The sequence below is a fragment of the Taudactylus pleione genome, unplaced genomic scaffold (genome assembly GCF_031769625.1).
Source record: "Taudactylus pleione unplaced genomic scaffold, aTauple2 ptg000129l, whole genome shotgun sequence".
Lineage (NCBI taxonomy): Eukaryota > Metazoa > Chordata > Amphibia > Anura > Myobatrachidae > Taudactylus > Taudactylus pleione.
The window spans coordinates 21,621,033-21,638,952 of record NW_028284531.1 but is presented as its reverse complement, the minus strand read 5'-3'; the positions used below and the strand labels follow the sequence as shown (position 1 = coordinate 21,638,952).

The 17,920-nt window shown below is 45.3% G+C and overlaps 1 protein-coding gene across 1 annotated transcript in view; it reads left to right on the top strand.

Annotated features, from left to right (window-relative positions):
- The window catches only part of LOC148523717 (uncharacterized), an 81,950-nt gene that overhangs the window by 49,410 nt on the left and 14,620 nt on the right, over window positions 1-17,920 (top strand). The gene's annotated exons all lie outside the window — the stretch shown is intronic.

Below are 17,920 nucleotides of genomic sequence, written 5' to 3'. Positions count from 1 at the left end.
TAATCCAGCTGCTTTTACATGCTAGCATAAATGCGGAATTGACTTGTTGAACGATATTACTCAAACTTCATCCTTCCCTTTGTTCCCTGATATTCGGACTGAATTTTCTATCCCGCACAAATTCTTTTACCAATATTTGCAAATCAGACAGTTTCATTCCACAATGACTCCTCGACTCATTAGAAGACCCCTCACTACAGTTAAATCCTTAGCTTCTAGGGGGGCCAGCACTAAAGGCCTTATCTCCGCGCTGTATGTGAGGGGCGGGTGCGGTGCAATGCCTGCTGCCGTGCAGGTGTACGTCTGTACTTACCTTGCGTCGCACCCTCTCACCTTCAGGCCGTGTGTTGAGCAGACGGTCCTGGAACCTCCGAATAGAACACGGACACGATGACCTAGGGGGAAGGAGACGAGGTGAGTACGTCCTTCCTCACGTCGACCGACGCGCCCTACCGAACCGGGGGATAAATTCAGGTTTTAAGTGAAGATCATCATTGGCACTTTTGGCCTCAGATCCCGAATTTTCACCTATCGGTACTCACGCACCAGGTGAAGATCCATCCTTGCACCGGGTTGCAAGGTTCACCGTCCGCCCAGAAGGAAGGAGATAGATAGTGACAAACAGGGAGAGACAGTACACACAGATATTCCTCACCGTGTCCACTCTTGCTCTTCGTCCGCTCACTCGCCTACAGGTCCCTGTAAGGAGATACACAACACAGCCGTGCAGGGCCTAAACCTATGTCAAGCAACTACACATACTAAAACGGCATCACCCTCAACCTACAGTGTGTGTAGTGCGACAGATATAACAAAAACTAAACATTTGCCCTGCACGGAACACCAAACACAGACTAAATACACAAGAGCAAAACACAGTGCTGTCCCTTTAAATGTCTGCTACCTATCCAGAGCTGGCCAGCTCCTCTTCTCGGTGACTGGGGAGACCACTACCTCATGGGTGGAAGCCGTACAGCTCTCCATCACTGCTCACACCTCTAATCATCCGCCTCTGTTAGCACTGCAGCTAATGGGCTCAGGGCCCTGGGCCTAACGCCCAGGGTCTTACCTGCGGCTCAGGCCTAGGTGCCTGCCAAACGGTGGGCTCTGGTAGTGGTCTGGGCCTAATGCCCAGACCACATTTTATGGGGCTCAGGCCTATTTGCCTGCCTTTCTGTGGGGCTCGCCTAGCGGTCTGGGCCTAATGCCCAGACCACCTTATATGGTGGGTGGCTCGGGCAGTTGCCCGCCTACTTTATTATATAGTGACCTGGGCCTAGTACCCAGGCCACTTACACCTACTAATGGGGCAATCCTTTCATAGGGCCTAATGCCCGCTATAATGCCCCGGGCCTTGTGCCCGCCTAATTACCCACGTGCCTAGTGCCCGACAATGCTCCACGGGCCTAGCGCCCGACAACCCTGGCGGTCTAGGGAGGGGGGTATATGGTGGGTCTCACGGAGGGCCTACCTGCTACGTTGGAAGAGGCTGCGGGGGGGAGCTTCGTGATGCTCTTTTACTTCCCTCCCCCGCAGTCCTCTCCGGTCCTCAGCCGCATTCTTCGGCCGCTGGCCCGTCCTGGCCAGCGGCGCCGCCTCTTCTTCCTTTCTTCCAGCCGGCGCCGCCTGTCTTCTTCTTCTTTCTTGACAGCGGCGTCTTCTGGCCTCTTCCGCGGCCGCCGCCCCTGTTGACGCGCCGAACTGCTGCTCTTCGGGAGGTCTTCTCTCCTCCCTCTCTGCCGCTGAACTGCCCTTTCCTGCTCGGCGCCGTCTAATACAAGACGGCGCGAGTGGGCGGGGCTATGACGCGGCGAGCCGCGATTGGCTCGTCGCGTCCGCCTCTGATTGGCTGCTGGCCCGCGAGCCAGGTTTGGCTCGCGGCCAGAGCCAAACGCCCGCCGCGCCCAACGCCTGACCGGCGCTGGGAGCAAGTACTCTCTCCCAGCGCCGGCTACCCGCCGCTTCTTGGCTGCCGGTCGCCAAGCTCCGCTGAGCTTGCGCCCGGAGCCAAGCTTCTCCCGGCGCCACAGTACCGCCGGCACTGGTGAAAGAGACCAGGCGGTCCCTTCACCAGGTGCCCGCGGTATCTGCACCGACGCTAGGGACATTACTGTCCCAGCGCCGCCAACGGATGTGTCCCGCAGCGGACACATCCCTTCTGCCTGCCCCTGCACGTCGGCTGATGCTGGGATCAAACTCATGATCCCAGCACAGCCTTCCACACTGTACACGGAACTCATGTCTCCATGCACTGGGGAGAGAGATTCTCATGAGAGGGCTTGGGAAGCTGAGTTAGGGGAAACCTTAGATAGTGAAGACTGGGAGGACATATATTCCAATGTGGCCTCTAGTTCTATATGTGTACGCATAAGAGAATGCCTATAAATTGTTTTACAGGTGGTATTATTTCCTCTCCTGGTTAAACAAAATGCACCACAAGGTCTCTAGTCTGTGCTGGCATTGCGGGCTGGACACGGGGATGTTTATACACATATGGTGGAGTTTCCCGAAGCTGGTTCCCTTCTGGAAATAAATTTGTGCCCTTGCTAGCTCCATACTAGGCATCTCTGTCCCTTTTAATCCCAAATATATTCTCGTGAAATACATCCCACACATACGTGGAAAGTTGCATCTGCACGTAGCCAAGTACAGTAAGGGGCTGTTGGAACAATTGCATATCAATTAAGACAAGCAGATACAGCAGAAAGAACTCTGCCAATTGTGGGGACCCATAACATTTGGCACAATATTTTGGAAGTCCAATGGTGCGTATCCACTTCCAGACATAGAAATGAGTGCAGGATTACGACATTGTAATCGTGCAGTCATTTCACAGTCTGTGATGTGCCTACACTGAACGTTCAGTCGTTCAGTGTAGGCTCATCAATCATCCCCATACATGCTCAACCTGACATTATCGTCAAGTTGACCAGCATGTTCGGGCGATGATATATGTCTAAAACAACCAGCGGGCACGCGCATCGCTGGTCGTTTTAGACTTAAAACTGCCCGATTTGCGGACATTTAACAAGCGATTAAATCATAACGATGTCGTAATCATTCAATCGGCTTCTTTAATCGCGCAGTGGATATGCACCTTAAGAGCTACTTCTGTTCCTTCTTTCTATTTATCAATCATTACACTAAATAATAACACAACTGACCACACCAGTGATGTATGTGAAACTGTGGACTTGCACATTTCTTGGCATATTTAATGGCTTCACACAGTGGTATTTACAAATGGTGGGCAATAGAAGTGTTCCTAGAATGTGCTAGACGCATCAGTGCAAAACCAAAGCTGAGCACATTAAGGGTGTTATTCAGAGTCATTCTTACTCTAACTTGCAACTTTCAATATTTAAAAAGTCACATGTCTGCCATCTATTCATACATATTCGCAAATCTCAAGCTGCGACTCCCTTTCTTTGCTGTACCTGACTGAAATGAGACGTGATTGTGACTGGAGTGAAGCACTAGCAGTACCGAAAATGCTAATAATCACAGCACACAGGACTGTGCAGCTAACAAGTCCTCAAGTGACACTCTTCTGCCTATCTCCTTCAGTTCAATACTTATGAATACAGCTTCCCCTTCCCCAATTGTACATGAATCATTGTTTCTTTCTGAAAAATGACAGTTCCTTACTGTGTATCGTGTCTTTTAAATGGCTTTGTATACTTTTTTTTTCACATTTGCAACCAATCGGATGCAGTCATCATTAGTAACTTCACAGTAATCACTATCAACTTTACACTTTCACAAGGGGCACAACTGATGCAAACCAGGCCCCTTCAGGATGCTCCGTTTGAGGCTTTTTGGTGGCCATATTTGTCTTAACACACCCGAAAGCATGCCTTTACTTTCATTGCAACTGCACACCCACTGCAGTCACATTTGTTGGAAATGATGTGTGTGCAGGTGTTGATACTGCAGCGTTATATAGGCACACACCAGCAAAATACTCAAACTATGAACAGTCCAGTTACTTTACCAGTGGTGTTGTTTTTATTGATAGATAGTAGGTATCGCCGTACTCACTGTTACATTCACACTGGTAATGGAGTGGAGCTGGGTTCCATACAGCTCACCTGATGGTGAGTGTATGCTGCAAATGGGTAGCCATGCAGAGATCTGGAACAACTTTAAGTGTAGGTATTAACCGGGTATCTCATAGGAGCTAAGTAGGAGACTTCTGTCTCTCACCATGTCACTCTTACACAGCAAAGACAAGATGGCCCTTGCAAGGCTCATTAGTGAGCTCGGCAGCGATCTTGGAACTGAACATGAAGCCTCCCTGTAGTCTGTGCAGTAGCGCACTCCTTTTTCAACAACATTGACACCCACTTCCTGCGATTTCAAGCCCATTCCAGCCAATGGTTTATGCCCCCTAGTTGCTGATGGTCGTAAGTCAGACTTGAGAAAAGATGCACATGTGTAGTGGGAAAAATCACATATTGAGAAAGAAAAAAAGTCTCAGCTAACAGTTGTGACTGACTCTTAGTAAAGGCCCTAAGTTTTTTTGCTGTTACTGAGCTCACAGCCTATACCTAAAATAAGGGTTCTGCATTTTCTCTATTTTATTCTGCAGGGACCTTTCAATAAGGACACATACTTACCTACTTTTCATTTCTTCCTGACGGGCAATGCATCTGACCGCTTATGGGGGTGGGGCCAGGTGTTTCTTGACATTAGCCACTGTCTCCTCATAGCAAAATGCAGTGAATCAATGGTTTATGAAGAGGGGGCATCATATAAGCATAATCCCCTCCTTATTTAGCTGCATTGACTCAACCATCAGTAGCTAATGGTGTACAGGGCCGGCGAGAGCTAAAAGGGTACTGGGGCTGTGGCCAGATCTAGAAGGTGTGGCCACACCCCTACGAAAAAAAAATACTCATCAGTGCCCCAAAGGGGGACATGTGTCCCCACCTGCAGCTGACCCGGACCTCCGCCAGTCCCCTCCAAGCCCAGGTAATCAGTACTCGCCCCTTATCCCTCTCAGCAAGCCTGGTGGTGCGTGATGGGGCAGTAATATGTGGAACTTATCTGGTATACTGTATACTTTGAACATTGAGCCACAAACCTTTCAAGTGACACTGCCACACCACATAACACACAGTATTAAACAAAGCAAGCACTGATCACTGGTAAGAAGATTGTCAGCCACCACTTGGTAACTTTTAGTTTTGTAATTGGTTAACGAGAGCTAAAAGTTCTTCTACATACTGATCTCCAGCCAATCAGAGTTCATCAAGAAGTGCAGGGTTTAGCACTATGATATCAATGACGGCATGAAAAGTAAGCACTACCCTAGTGCAGTGCCTGTCAGTGGGGAGTAAGATATGGATCAAGTGAGTACCCTGGACAGAGGATATATGTGGGGGCATTTCAGACTATATGGGAGATATAAGAGACTATGGGCTGTATTTACTACAATCCGCATTTGTAATGCAGATTGTAGTGTGATATTACCAACTGAATTTGCATTGTGAATTCAGGCAATATCACAGGGATTTACTACAAATCCCTTGCAGGGACAGAGCTTGCGATAAAGCTCTGTCCGTGCGAATCCCCTCCGCACACTTATCATGGTATTTTCGCCAAAAAATACAGTGAAAAGTGCTGACGCATGCTCCGACCGTCGCTAAGCCCTGCCCCCATTGCTAAGCCCCACCCCCCATGATCACAGACCCCCCACGACCCCCTCTCCCTTAATTACACTTATCTGCAGTGATTGGTGCTCCAGTGATGTCCTCCGTGGCTCCGGTCAGCTGACATCCCATACTGCACTGGGACCCGGTCAGGTGACGACCAGGTCCCAGTGCAGGCTGGGAGACCAGCTGACCGGAGGGGAGACATCACCGGAGCCCTGACCACCGGTCCCTGGACTCGGGTAAGATTTTTTTTTTTTACTTTTTTTTTTATTATTATTATTTTTTTTAGCAGTGATCAGTGTGTGGTCTGTTTAGACCACACAGCTGATCACTGGGGCCGGCTTTGGGCTCTGCTCTGCCCATTAGAGCAGAGCAGGAGTCCTGTAACCGGGGGAGACCTTGGATAACGCCACCTCCAGGTGGCGTTATTATCACAGGGCTTTCCCCCGTATTTTTTCACAATTTATTTTTAGTAACTTTGGACAGATCACATTTCCCATTACAATTATGGGAAATGCGATCTGCTTACTAAAAATAAGTGATAATTAGGGCTTGGAGTAGAATTTTACAAATTCTACTCCAATTGCCCTGTAGTAACTTTAGGTGAAACTAAAATAATGTGAAAAGGGTGCGAAAACACCCTTTGTCACCTTATTTTAGTAAAAATAATGTTAATAAATAGAGCCCTATAAGAGACTATAAGGGAGATGTATCAAACCTTAGACAGGGATAAAGTGGGAAGTTGCCTATAGCAACCAATCAATCAGCTTCTAATTTTCCTTTATCTCACACAGTCTATAAAATGACAGAAGCGGAGGTATATATAGCCATATGTTGGGAATATCAGTTTACATTATTAACCTACCAGGGTATGTACTATTAGTGTAGAACAATAGTTTGATATAAGCAGTACTATTTTTTTGTTCATATGTAACGACAGCAAGCACATTAAATCTATACCAAATTATGTACATACTACAAGTATATTGCTCTTTTGTGGTATAATGTAATGTGTTTTGTACTAATAATGTATTGTAAAAATCTGTGTATTGCACATAATCTGCCCAAACCATACCTAGGTCCAAAACAGGGTTGAACTGGCCCACAGGGGTACAGGGGAAATACTCAGTGGGCCCCACCCCCTCTTTTAGGTGTAATGTTCCAGAATGTGTACTGAATTGTACATTGTTACTCTATTATAGGGTCAGTTACCTTGTGGAGAAGGACCACTGATAAACATTGTTTCTTGATTTGCTTCTATTGAAGCTACACCAAGATTTGCCTAATGGTTAGCCAAGCAACTATGGTGGCTGGCCACACCCTCACCCCTCGGTTGATGACCATACCCTTTATGTCTGTTTTATTAGTCAGAAAATGTGCACTCATGCAAATTACATTTATATGTTTCCATAATGTAATAAGAAGGTTCCTCCAATGTAGAAATAGGTGACATTTTCTAAATTGTTCAGAAGAATATTTGCTTTATTTTGCATTTGTCCGTAGAATTTCAAATGGGCGGAATGTGGCCTTATGTGTACTTCATAGATAAAGGGATCCTTTTCATGGAATTTCCTTACCTAGCACTGCTTTATTTTGTGTCCCTACCTATAGAGGCACCAACCCTGCACTAACCAGCCTGGGCTGGTTGACAATCTGGGGGAGAAGGGCAGGAGGCATGCTGCCTGGTTATTCATTATCTATTTTAGTAATTCACCACTGCACACAGGGAACAGGGACATTGTATTAGAGATAGGGGGGGGGGCTAGGTACGGTAGGGGCATGGCCTAATCATGGAGGCATGGCTGCGCCCCTACAAAAAAAAATATGGTGAAAAATATAATTGTCGGCAAAGCACAGGAGGGTACTTTGCTCTCTTCAGCCAGGGGAAGATCCAGGGAGGAGGGACAGAAGAGACTGCTGCTGCTCAGTCAAAACAGCCTCCCTGGACCCACCTCAGCCCAGCACACAGCAGCGTGTGCTAGGCTGGGGAGAGAGGCTGCTACTGCTTACAGGGAAGAATGAGGTGAAGGAGGGAATGGACCTGGGCCCCTCCAACAAGCCCAGGTAATTAATACCCACTACCCCCCCCCCCACTCTGCACCCCTGACAGTACCTTACAAAGTACATAAGGAGAAACATTGCAAACAAATCAAGAAAAACTTGCAAAAGACTTACAGTACAAAACATTACAGGGTTTTACATGGGAAGGACCCAGGTAAGCTGCAGTGGAAACGGGTAACCCGTTTACAGCATGGGGAGAGACGCATTCTGGCGCAAGGAGATGATGTCATCTCCAAGCGCTGGCATTGCACTCATGTGTAGTGTGAACGGCGCCGGTCCCGGAATAACCCGGTTCTACACCGAGGTAGAAAAGAGGTCTGTCCTAGGTCTGACCAGGACTTTGGTGGAAAACCCAAATAACAGGAAATGTTTCCTTAAGTTCACTCATCCTTAGTCCAAGCCAAAGCAGAAGTACAAATATTGATACAGTTTGACCGAATATCCTGAATTTAAAAAATCAGAACACATCATTAATTGATAGTGAAGCCAGGAAAAAAAATTGCTTCCACTTGGAAGTTATTGAAAAAAAATATCTCAGGGGCTATTGTATTTATCAAGTGTGTGGATAGGACGCTGCAAGCAAGAGACACATAATTAGCAAGCAAATTGTTTCTGCTAATGTAGTGCGGAATCTACTTCTCACTTTTTAAAACGCAATTCCATTTAATGTGTGCCAGAAAATGGTTTTCATCTATAAAAATGAATAAAAGCCAGCAAGGATTGGAAAGTTTGAGGTCCTCTCTTCATGCAATTATCATAATAAAACCATATGAAATGAATAGGAGGCTTGTTAGGAAACAAGTGTGCATGTTTTTTTTATTTGTCTTTACTTCTAATAGCTGCTTAAGCTACCATTAGCCAATGCACAGAAAGTCAAACACGTAAAGCAAACAATGGAGTATCAAAGGACTTATATATTGTCTACTCTTTATAGTATTAAAGTAAATGTTATATTTAAAGTTATCACCACCTTGCCACAAACTGGTACAATTGTGGGAGTCACAGGAACCGCACCATTAGAAGGGATCTCAGTCATTCTAACACCCTACTTCCAATATTCTATCTACTGCAGGGAATGAAGAATTATGCCTCTGTACAGTGTGCCAGGGTTGCTGGCTGTACAAGCTGTACCAGCCATTGGTGGCAAGAGTGAATAGTCCATCCTAGGTTATAACTATCCCACAAATATAGGTCTCACTGGGTAGAACTGGATTGTAAAACATATATTGGAATTAGAAGCTTAGATTATGTATAGAGTAGAAGCATCCCGGCCTCATCAGCTCTACATTAAGGCTTTATGTGATAAGCAGTGCTTGAAGTGGACATGTAGAAGAGGTGGTATGGAAATTATAAGTGAATACAATATGATAGCATTGTAATTTAAGCAGTAGGAGAAGTGACGCAGTGGCTCACACAGAGGGGTTTCTGAGTACACAGAAAACCCCTTTCAACAGACAGACCTGTCTCCATCTTTTCACCAGCTGATAATCAGATGCCGCTGCCATGGGCGGCCTGGGCCGGGGTGCAGGGTGGCATCTGCCCTTCAGGCTGGTGCAATTTTAGGGATTCATGGATTCTGCAATCCAACTCCAGGGGTGTCCTCGCCTGCACGCCAGCCAGCCATCCACCTATGAGTGTTTGGAGACCTCCCACAACTGATTGCTGAATGGCCAGTTCCATTCACCAATCGGCATACTACCATTCAAAGTATGAATGACAGAACACATACCCTAATCCACTATGCCACTTTCAGTTAGTCTGACCAGCCATGCGCTGCAATCATGTACATGCCTGGGGATTGTTCTAAAGTAGAAATGTGCGGAACGGTTCTCCAGAAATCCGAATCAACCCGAATTTCATGAACCCGGACAGATCTGAGTCGCGGTTCTATTCTACTGAGGAGATCCGGATAAATCCGAGTCACGGCTCTGATATTCCAGTGGTTCGGAATTCGGATTTTAAGTCTGACTTCCGGATTTTGGATTGCAAAAATCAAATTTTTTTAAAGTCCCAAACTAAAACAGTTGGGTGGTTTTGCAAAACCAAAACCGGAAAGAACATCCTTTTTCTATAGTAATATGCCGCTTTTCAGACTAATACCGCTTTTTTTGGCAAGTGTTTGATGTCCTAAACTCAAACATGTCAATGCAAAGTGTTGAATTTTTCGAATGTGGAACTCCAGGCTGTCATGAAGTTTCTGTTCCTGCAGAAGAAAACTGCAAAGGAAATCCATGAGTGTATTATGCAAAAATTAAGTGACAAGCACCCTTCTTATTCCACTGTGAAGAAATTGTGTGCCAATCTTAAGCGTGAAGATTTTGAGACTGAAGATGCAGCAAGATCTGGGAGGTCTTCAACAGTGACCACACCCGAAATTGTTGATCGTGTATATGACTTAATTTTAACAGATTGGCAAATCTCAGATAAAACAATAGCTGAGACACTGGAGTTATCCAGGAAATGTGTTGGGTTCATAATTCAGGAGCTCTTGGATATGCAGAAGATGTCAGCCAAGTGGGTGCCCAAATGAAACGATAATGAAACAACGAGTGGACACTTCCAAGTTGGTTTTGCAACATTTTGAGCAATCTGGCAGAGCCAACCCTAGGCATAGACGAACTAAAAATATACTTAGGGTCATCCAACAAAGTCTAGGGCTGGCAGAGGTTTGGGGCAGGCACGGCCAGGGCACCTGCTGCCAGGTGGGCAGAGACACTGACAGCTGCTACTGCTGCTTCGCAGTGTCCACAGCTCCGATCAGGCCCGGCAGCAGCAAACAGTGAGCGGGCAGCTGTTTTTTGCTGGGGTGGGGCACCTGGACTGCAGCAGGTAATTAGATCTGGGGCGGCATGCACCGGGATGCGGCCTGTCAGCTTGAGCCAGGAAAAGCAGGTCCGCCACCCACAGCTTCCTGTAGCTCAAGTTGGGCAGCTCTGCAGGCTGTGCTCCAGTAAAGTAAGTCTGGAACTAGGATAGGGCCAGCTGGGGTGCTGTGGTGCTCACTGCTGGGAGAGGGGTGCTCTGCTGGGATAGGGTTGGTGTGAGGGTGGGTGCTGACACCATGCTGTGCTGGGTGAGGGCTAGGGTTGTGGGAGAGGATCTGGTGCTGTGCTGGGATAGGGGTGCTGGGTCAGATGAGGGGCACCTTTGTGCTGTGCTCGGAGAGGGGTGCTGTGCTGAGTGAGGGCTGGGGTGCTAGGTGCTCTGCTAGGAGAGTGGTGATAGGTGCTGTGATCTGTGCTGTGCTAGGAGAGGGGTGCTGGGCTGGGGTGTTGGGTGAGGGGTGTTGTGCTGGGTGAAGTAGGTGCTGTGTTGGATTAAGGGTGCTTGGGCAGGTGGGGGGTGCTGACATTGTGCTGTGAGAGGGGGATGCTGTGCTGGGTGAGGGCCTGGGTGATGGGTGCTGTGCTGGGAGAGAGGTGTTAGGTGTTAGGTGGTGTGCTATGTTCGGTGATGAAGGCTGTGCTGTGATCTGTACTGGGAGAGGGGTGCTGTGCTAGGTGAAGTGTGCTGGGAGAGGGGTGATGGTTGCTGTGATCTGTGCTATGCTGGGTGGGGTGTGCTGTGATCTGTGCTATGCTGGGTTAGGGGTGCTGTGCTAGGTGATGGGTGTTGTGCTGTGATCTGTGCTAGGAGAGGGGTGCTAGGAGTACAGCACAATGGGGGAAGGTGTCACAGCTCAGCTAGACCACGCCCCTTCTGTGAGGTCACACCCCTTTTCAGGATCCCATGGGGGGGGCACCACCCAAAATCTTGCCTAGGCCACTAACATGGCTCTGCGATCTGGTGATGATTTTTTGCAATGACTTGTCACTGTTGATATATGGTTACATCACTACGACCCAGAGAGGTAACAACAGACCATGCAGTGGCGGCACTCGAGTTCTCTACATCCAAAGAGTTTCAAGACTCAAAGGTCTGCAGAAAAGGTTATGGCAACAGTTTTTTGGGACTTGAAAGGTTTACTCACAGATTATCCCCCAAAGGGCCACACAATAAATGCTGAATACTATTCTAACTTGCTGTGCAGATTAAAGCATGCATTGAAGGAAAAAAGGCAAGGGAAATTGAGGAAAGGTGTTCTCCTTTTGCAGGACAATGCGCCTGCTCACAAGGATGGTAAGACTGACAATGGATGTTTTGAAGGATTTGGGGTTTGAGTGCATAGATCATCCACCCTACCCTACCATCCACCCTACTCACCAGATCAAGCTCCATCAGACTATTTCCTGTTCCCAAACCTTAAGACATTTTTGAAAGGGAAGCATTTTTCAAATGATTTGGAGGTGATATCAGCAGCAGAGCAGTATTTTAATAATCAAACTTAAAAATGTTTTGGAAGGGCTAAATAAACTCCAGGAATGCTGTGCCAAGAGTGTTGAACTTTGGGATGAATACGTGGAATAGTCTATAAGTTTCATGGCTCCAGCCCATTTCCTGAGGCCGAGGACTTTTCAGCATCCCCACGTATCTGTATTGTATAGTGGTCACAAAATGCTCCAGATGTGGTATAACACTGGAGTAGTCTCTTCTTTGTCAGACATGGCTGGTAGGTGATGTATTTGATTATAGTTTTATGATGTAACATTTTGTCATATATTTTTATCATCAGCCATTTACATTGCGTCCATTTTTCTGTTGCCATGCACTGGTAATACGGTATACATACTACCTTTTTCAAGACAATTCACTTGCAATTTCTGATTTTCCATTGTTAAAGGATACTTGCACCTCTCAGTATTCCAATTTTAGCTTTGCAGAGATTCTTCTCTGCATTTTCTGATAACAACCATTTGGTAACCCCTTTTAAGGACCCTGCATTTTCCATGGGGCGGTGTGGCATACCGCTGTTAGCTGGCCCATTTAAACCACTGCTGTTGGGGATGTGGTTATCATTGGGGTATACTGAATAGATAGCTAAGATGTGCACAGTTTTTTAGGGCAGTTTTTGACAAAGTCAAATATTTCTTCAAGGCAAATGTTTTCATTTGTCGTACTGTATACTGTAGAGTATATCATTTTCAAAACAATATCAAAATAATTCACTTTTATGCACAGTAAGTGTAAAGTACAGTATATAATTTTTATTTTCTACTGTGCATATCATGTGCATATTTTACGCAGCACTGTGCTAAGAGGCTCACACAGTGCATTATATACATTAATTTCTGCAACACAGTGTACTTATTCACAAGTATCGCACTAGGGGAAATGAAATGGCAGTTCTGCCATCTAGCTCGTAACTATTAAACAAGACAAATTATTAAACATCAGTGATGTCAAAAATCATCATTCCCACTCCATGATAAGCTTTACAACAATTTATACTAAGTAATATGGCCATCATCCAGACCTCTCCAGTGTTGGATAGTGTGCATAACAGCTCAAGAGCACCCTCAGATAGATCAATGACCATTAAAATGTTCTTGTGTTCATGAACTCTTTTGTAATCATATTTAAAGGCATAATCATTAACTCTTTTCCCGAGATGTTAGATTGTATCAAATACCCTGGCCTGAGTTTTTTGTATATTCATCCATTAATTAGTTTCTTGATTATTTTTAGTGCTCTTTTCAGTTCTTAGTACAGAAAGAATACGTTTATAATCATTTAGCCCAACTTGAAAAGGATTTTAGATCCATACTGCCACCTAGTGGCAACAATAGATTATTTTCTTCTTATAATACACACTCAGATAAATGAAAGGGATTTTATTTGGCAAAGAGCGATTTGACAGTTTAAATATTTTCTTTCAAGCTGTGTATATTATTTCCTATATCAGCACTGCACAAAACATACACAGCACAAGATAATGGGGAAACATCCCGTTTCTTTCCGTCAGACCGTGCATTTTTCATCACATTTTCCTTTTTTTTTTTTTTTTTTTATCGCCTTATGTATCAAGTATATTTTGGCAAAAATAGGAATGCAATAAACCCCCTGAATTATGATAATTTAGCATTTTAGGTTTTGATTTTGATGATGGAAAAACAACTGCGTAGTTGTTTTTTTTAATTCTGATAAAAAAATTACTACGTGCTCTGTTTCAATTTGGACACGCACGGCTGTGGCGTAACAAAGGGGGTGCAGGCGGGCAGGAGCCGGGTGCTGCACTGTAGTATTACGTGTAGCACTCGGCTCCTACACAGTGAGGGAGCTAGCACTGCACACAGAGTGGTCCCCGGGGGCAGTCCACAAATCGGGGGTTTGGTCCGGAAAGCAATGCCCTGCCCGCAAGACCACGCTCCCTGTCTGCGGGGCCATACCCTTTTTGCCATGGGCACAACAACCCTCCCCGCATTGGGTGTCACCACAGGGAGGGACACCACTGATGCATGGGGAATGCTAGTTGGCGTTCTGCATGGGTGATGAGTGGACTGGATGGATGGTTGCTCTCTCATGTCCCATCCTCCTCTATGGGTCTCATTTTATATATACAGTGCATCTGGAAAGTATTCACAACGCTTCACTTTTTCCACATTTTGTTGTGTTACAGCCTTATTCCAAAATTGAATAAATTAATTTTTGTCCTCAAAATTCTACACACAATACCACATAATGACAACGTGTAAAAAGTTTTTCAAATTGAATAAAAAAAACCACTAAGAAATCACATGTACATAACTATTCACGGTCTTTGCCATGAAGCTCAAAATTGAGCTCAGGTGCATCCTGTTTCCAGCCGTTAACCTGTGTAAAGCTACCCTGATCCATATACACACTTACATAAAATTACAGGTGTAAAAAGATAATTTACATAAAAAAAATAAATAAATCATGAGGCTACAAGTACTGTACATTTAGGGCCTGATTAATTACGGATCACAACTGCGATTACGCACGCAATCAGCCAATTGTTGCAATCTGTACATGCACAAGCATCGAAGTGCAAAACTAGCCACTGTGATCAGGACTGCGATTGCAGAGACTACGCAGACCTATCTCAGAGTGATTGGCAGGAAGTGCCGTTTGTGGGTGGTGACGAAGAGGTGGTCGGCAAAATGCAGGCATGCCAGTGCTTTCGAACGCCATTGCAGGGGCGTGCATAAATTATCCACTGCAATGCCATACGCTGCTTTAATACTCATAGTGTGTGACGAAGATAGCAATTCCTGAGTAAGGTCAGAGCTTGTGCAAGTGTGTGTGAGGCTTAGATTGTACTCGATGTTACTGATGGTTTCGCAGTCTTGCTAAACATTACGGATGTGAGTAAGGTAAGGTGGGCATCCTTATGTAGTGCTGCGATGGCATAGCGATCGCAATGGATTAGCATATCATCGCAGCCAGACTGCGTGCGTAATTGCAGATGCGATCCATTGTGAATCAGTCCCTGAGTACACATAGTTATAAAGATGGACAGTAACATTTTAGATTGCATGTATTGCGTTAGAGCAACTGTGCCAAGAATATTGTAGAAGTATATTTGTGGTCAATGTTCCATTTATAATACCTATGAATTCAAACATAAATATTTGGAAAAAAAATACAAAAATAAAAAGAACCAGGATTTTCTATGCTACCAAAATGGGATAGAAAAAAAAAAGAAAATATTTCACCCAGTGTGATACAGTTGCAATTTCAAAATAGAACCAACTTTTTAGGGTGTTTTCATAATATGATAAAACATCTCATATTCTGTATTTGGGGAGGGGTGATCTATGGGTGGACACTAGTAAAGTTCTTTTAGCTTTTTTGGCCCATGGGACTAACAATTTTAGGATTTAATGATTTTTAAATGCAAAATGCCCAGGCATGGGCATAACTACCATAGGTGCAAGGGGTGCAGCTGCTATAGGGCCCAGAGCTGAGGGGGCCCATATTCATTGTCAAAGTTACGTGTTATATACTTTTTCAACATTGGGTGGTACATAGGAGCCCTTACAAACTTTTGTAATGGGGCCTTCAAATACCTAGTTACGCCCCTGTACCCAGGCAAGTTAGTGAGTTCACAGTTTCTCCCAGATTATATCATTTTAGCTGTACTGCCTTCACTATGGCTGGGGACAAATGTGTTCAGATACAGCCCTTTAACTGCCATCCTGAATAAATCCCCAGCAAAAGACTATCACCGTTATTTGGCTTCTAACAAAGGGTTAGCACTGGAGAAATCAGAGTTTTTCTGACGTTTTGCTTTTAATAGGAGCTTATATCTTTCCCCATATACCTCCTTGGGGATGAGGAATGGGACCAAGGGGTACAATTATATCATTTCTCCCTATCTAACAAAGGGTTGACAGTCACCATGCTTTTCATAACTCTATTTACGAAGGGCTGGCAACACTTGTTTTTGCACCTAAGTAATGCTATCTTAAGATGGTGTTGCCTATATCCAGCCTATAGCCAGGAATGGGGACCAGTGAAGCGTCTCTGGCTTTGCTGGATGCCAGTCGGATTAAATAGCAATGCGCTTGCATGCAGGGCCATAGAGAGCCAGCCCGGGCCTCGTTACAGTCGGGGGGCGTGGTCTATTCGTGGAAACAAAATATTTGCAGTGGTGGTACGCGCTGACGAGGGGGGCAGCACCAGTCTCCTTGGTCCCACTGTAGCCCAGTACACAGCAGCGTGTGCAAGGCTGCTGAAAGTAAGAGGGGGGGGAAGACCCGGGTTCCTCCAACAAGCAGGTGCACCGAGCGGGTACTAATTACCTGGGACTCGGCTTGCTGGAGGGTCCTGGGTCCAGCGCTGCCCCCCCCTGTTGCCTCAAAGCAGCCCAGCACACGCTGCTGCAGTCTCCTATGCCTATGCCTGTGGGGGGGGGACCGATCACACTGACCATGCCTCCCTCCAGGCTTTGCGCTGGGCTGAGGGGCTCCCAGTGCCCCCCTCCCCAGCGTGCAGCGTTGCGTTATCTTAATGGGGTCTGGCTCAGCGCCCCTGCCAACAAGCCCAGGCAATTAGTACCTGCTCCCCAATCCTCTCGGTGCTCCTGCTTGCATGGACCACTGCCACACATGCGCTTTTCTCATTGTCACACGTTGGCATCATTAATCCGCCTGCAAGCAAGAATCACTGGAAGTTGCTGAACAAGTGAGTATTGATGAATAACAAAGGTATCTGTGCATGCAAGCAAAACAAAATGAAATGTACAGCTGTAATTTAAATATTATTGATAAATATACCCTGAATTTATTAAACACAAACTAACGCCATCTCAGATGCCCAGCAAATTCATAGGTGCAAGTGTAGACCTCAGCCGTGCATACGCATTTTCTCCTTTCACCAACAGTGTTAGGCTGCTAGTGAAAGGCAAATCTCCCTTGCCGTGTACGCTTCTTCGGGGTTTTCAGAATAGGCCTGACATGATAAACTGTAACGGTAATTCACTATGAATATGCAGCAATAGATAATTATAGTTACCGCCTTCCACTGCCCACAAATGGTATAATGGGGAAATTTATGAAAACTTGGAGAGAGATAAAGTACCAACCAATCAGGTCCTGTAATTTTTCAAAAACAGCCTGTAACATGACAGAAGCCGATTGGTTAGTACTTAATATCTCTCCACTTTACAGTATCTCTCTCCAAGGTTTGATTAATATTCCCCTGTAAAGTCACAGTTGGAAACTGGATGGTACTTTATCTGTCTCCAAGGTTTGATAAATCTCCCCCATATTCCCGTAACTATTATTATTATTATTATTATATGTCCTATAGCTGGAGTAAAATCATCTGCTGAGTAGAAAGAGCCCTTGGAAACTATTTACAAAAGTTGACAGCTATGTGGTTCCTCCACTTGTGTGTATTCCCAGTGACAGAGCAACTAGAGCTGCTCCCATTAATGGCTTTGTATAGACAGACAGACAGACAGACAGACCTCTCCCTCAGCATTACAGGCACATCATTACTCTCAGTAAGTACAGCAACTATTACTTTTATTGATTGGCCTAATATAGTGGGTGTGTGCTGTGTATACATACTTTGTAATTATGTCTTTTGCATTTCAAAATATATGTACATTTACTCCTGGTTTCTCCATTTGTTATACGGGCTTATGAAACCTGTTTTAACTTTAGCAAAAAAATTCTCACCACTTGATTAAGGATGAAGTCATTAATGTCCATAACATTTAGTCATCTGCTTATTGGCTTCATTGTGATATCACTTTTAGCCATCTCACTTCATTGCATGTATTCCCAATGAATGTACAAACCTCTGGCATGAAATACAATTGTTTGCCCTATTTATTATAATCAGTGACTTGT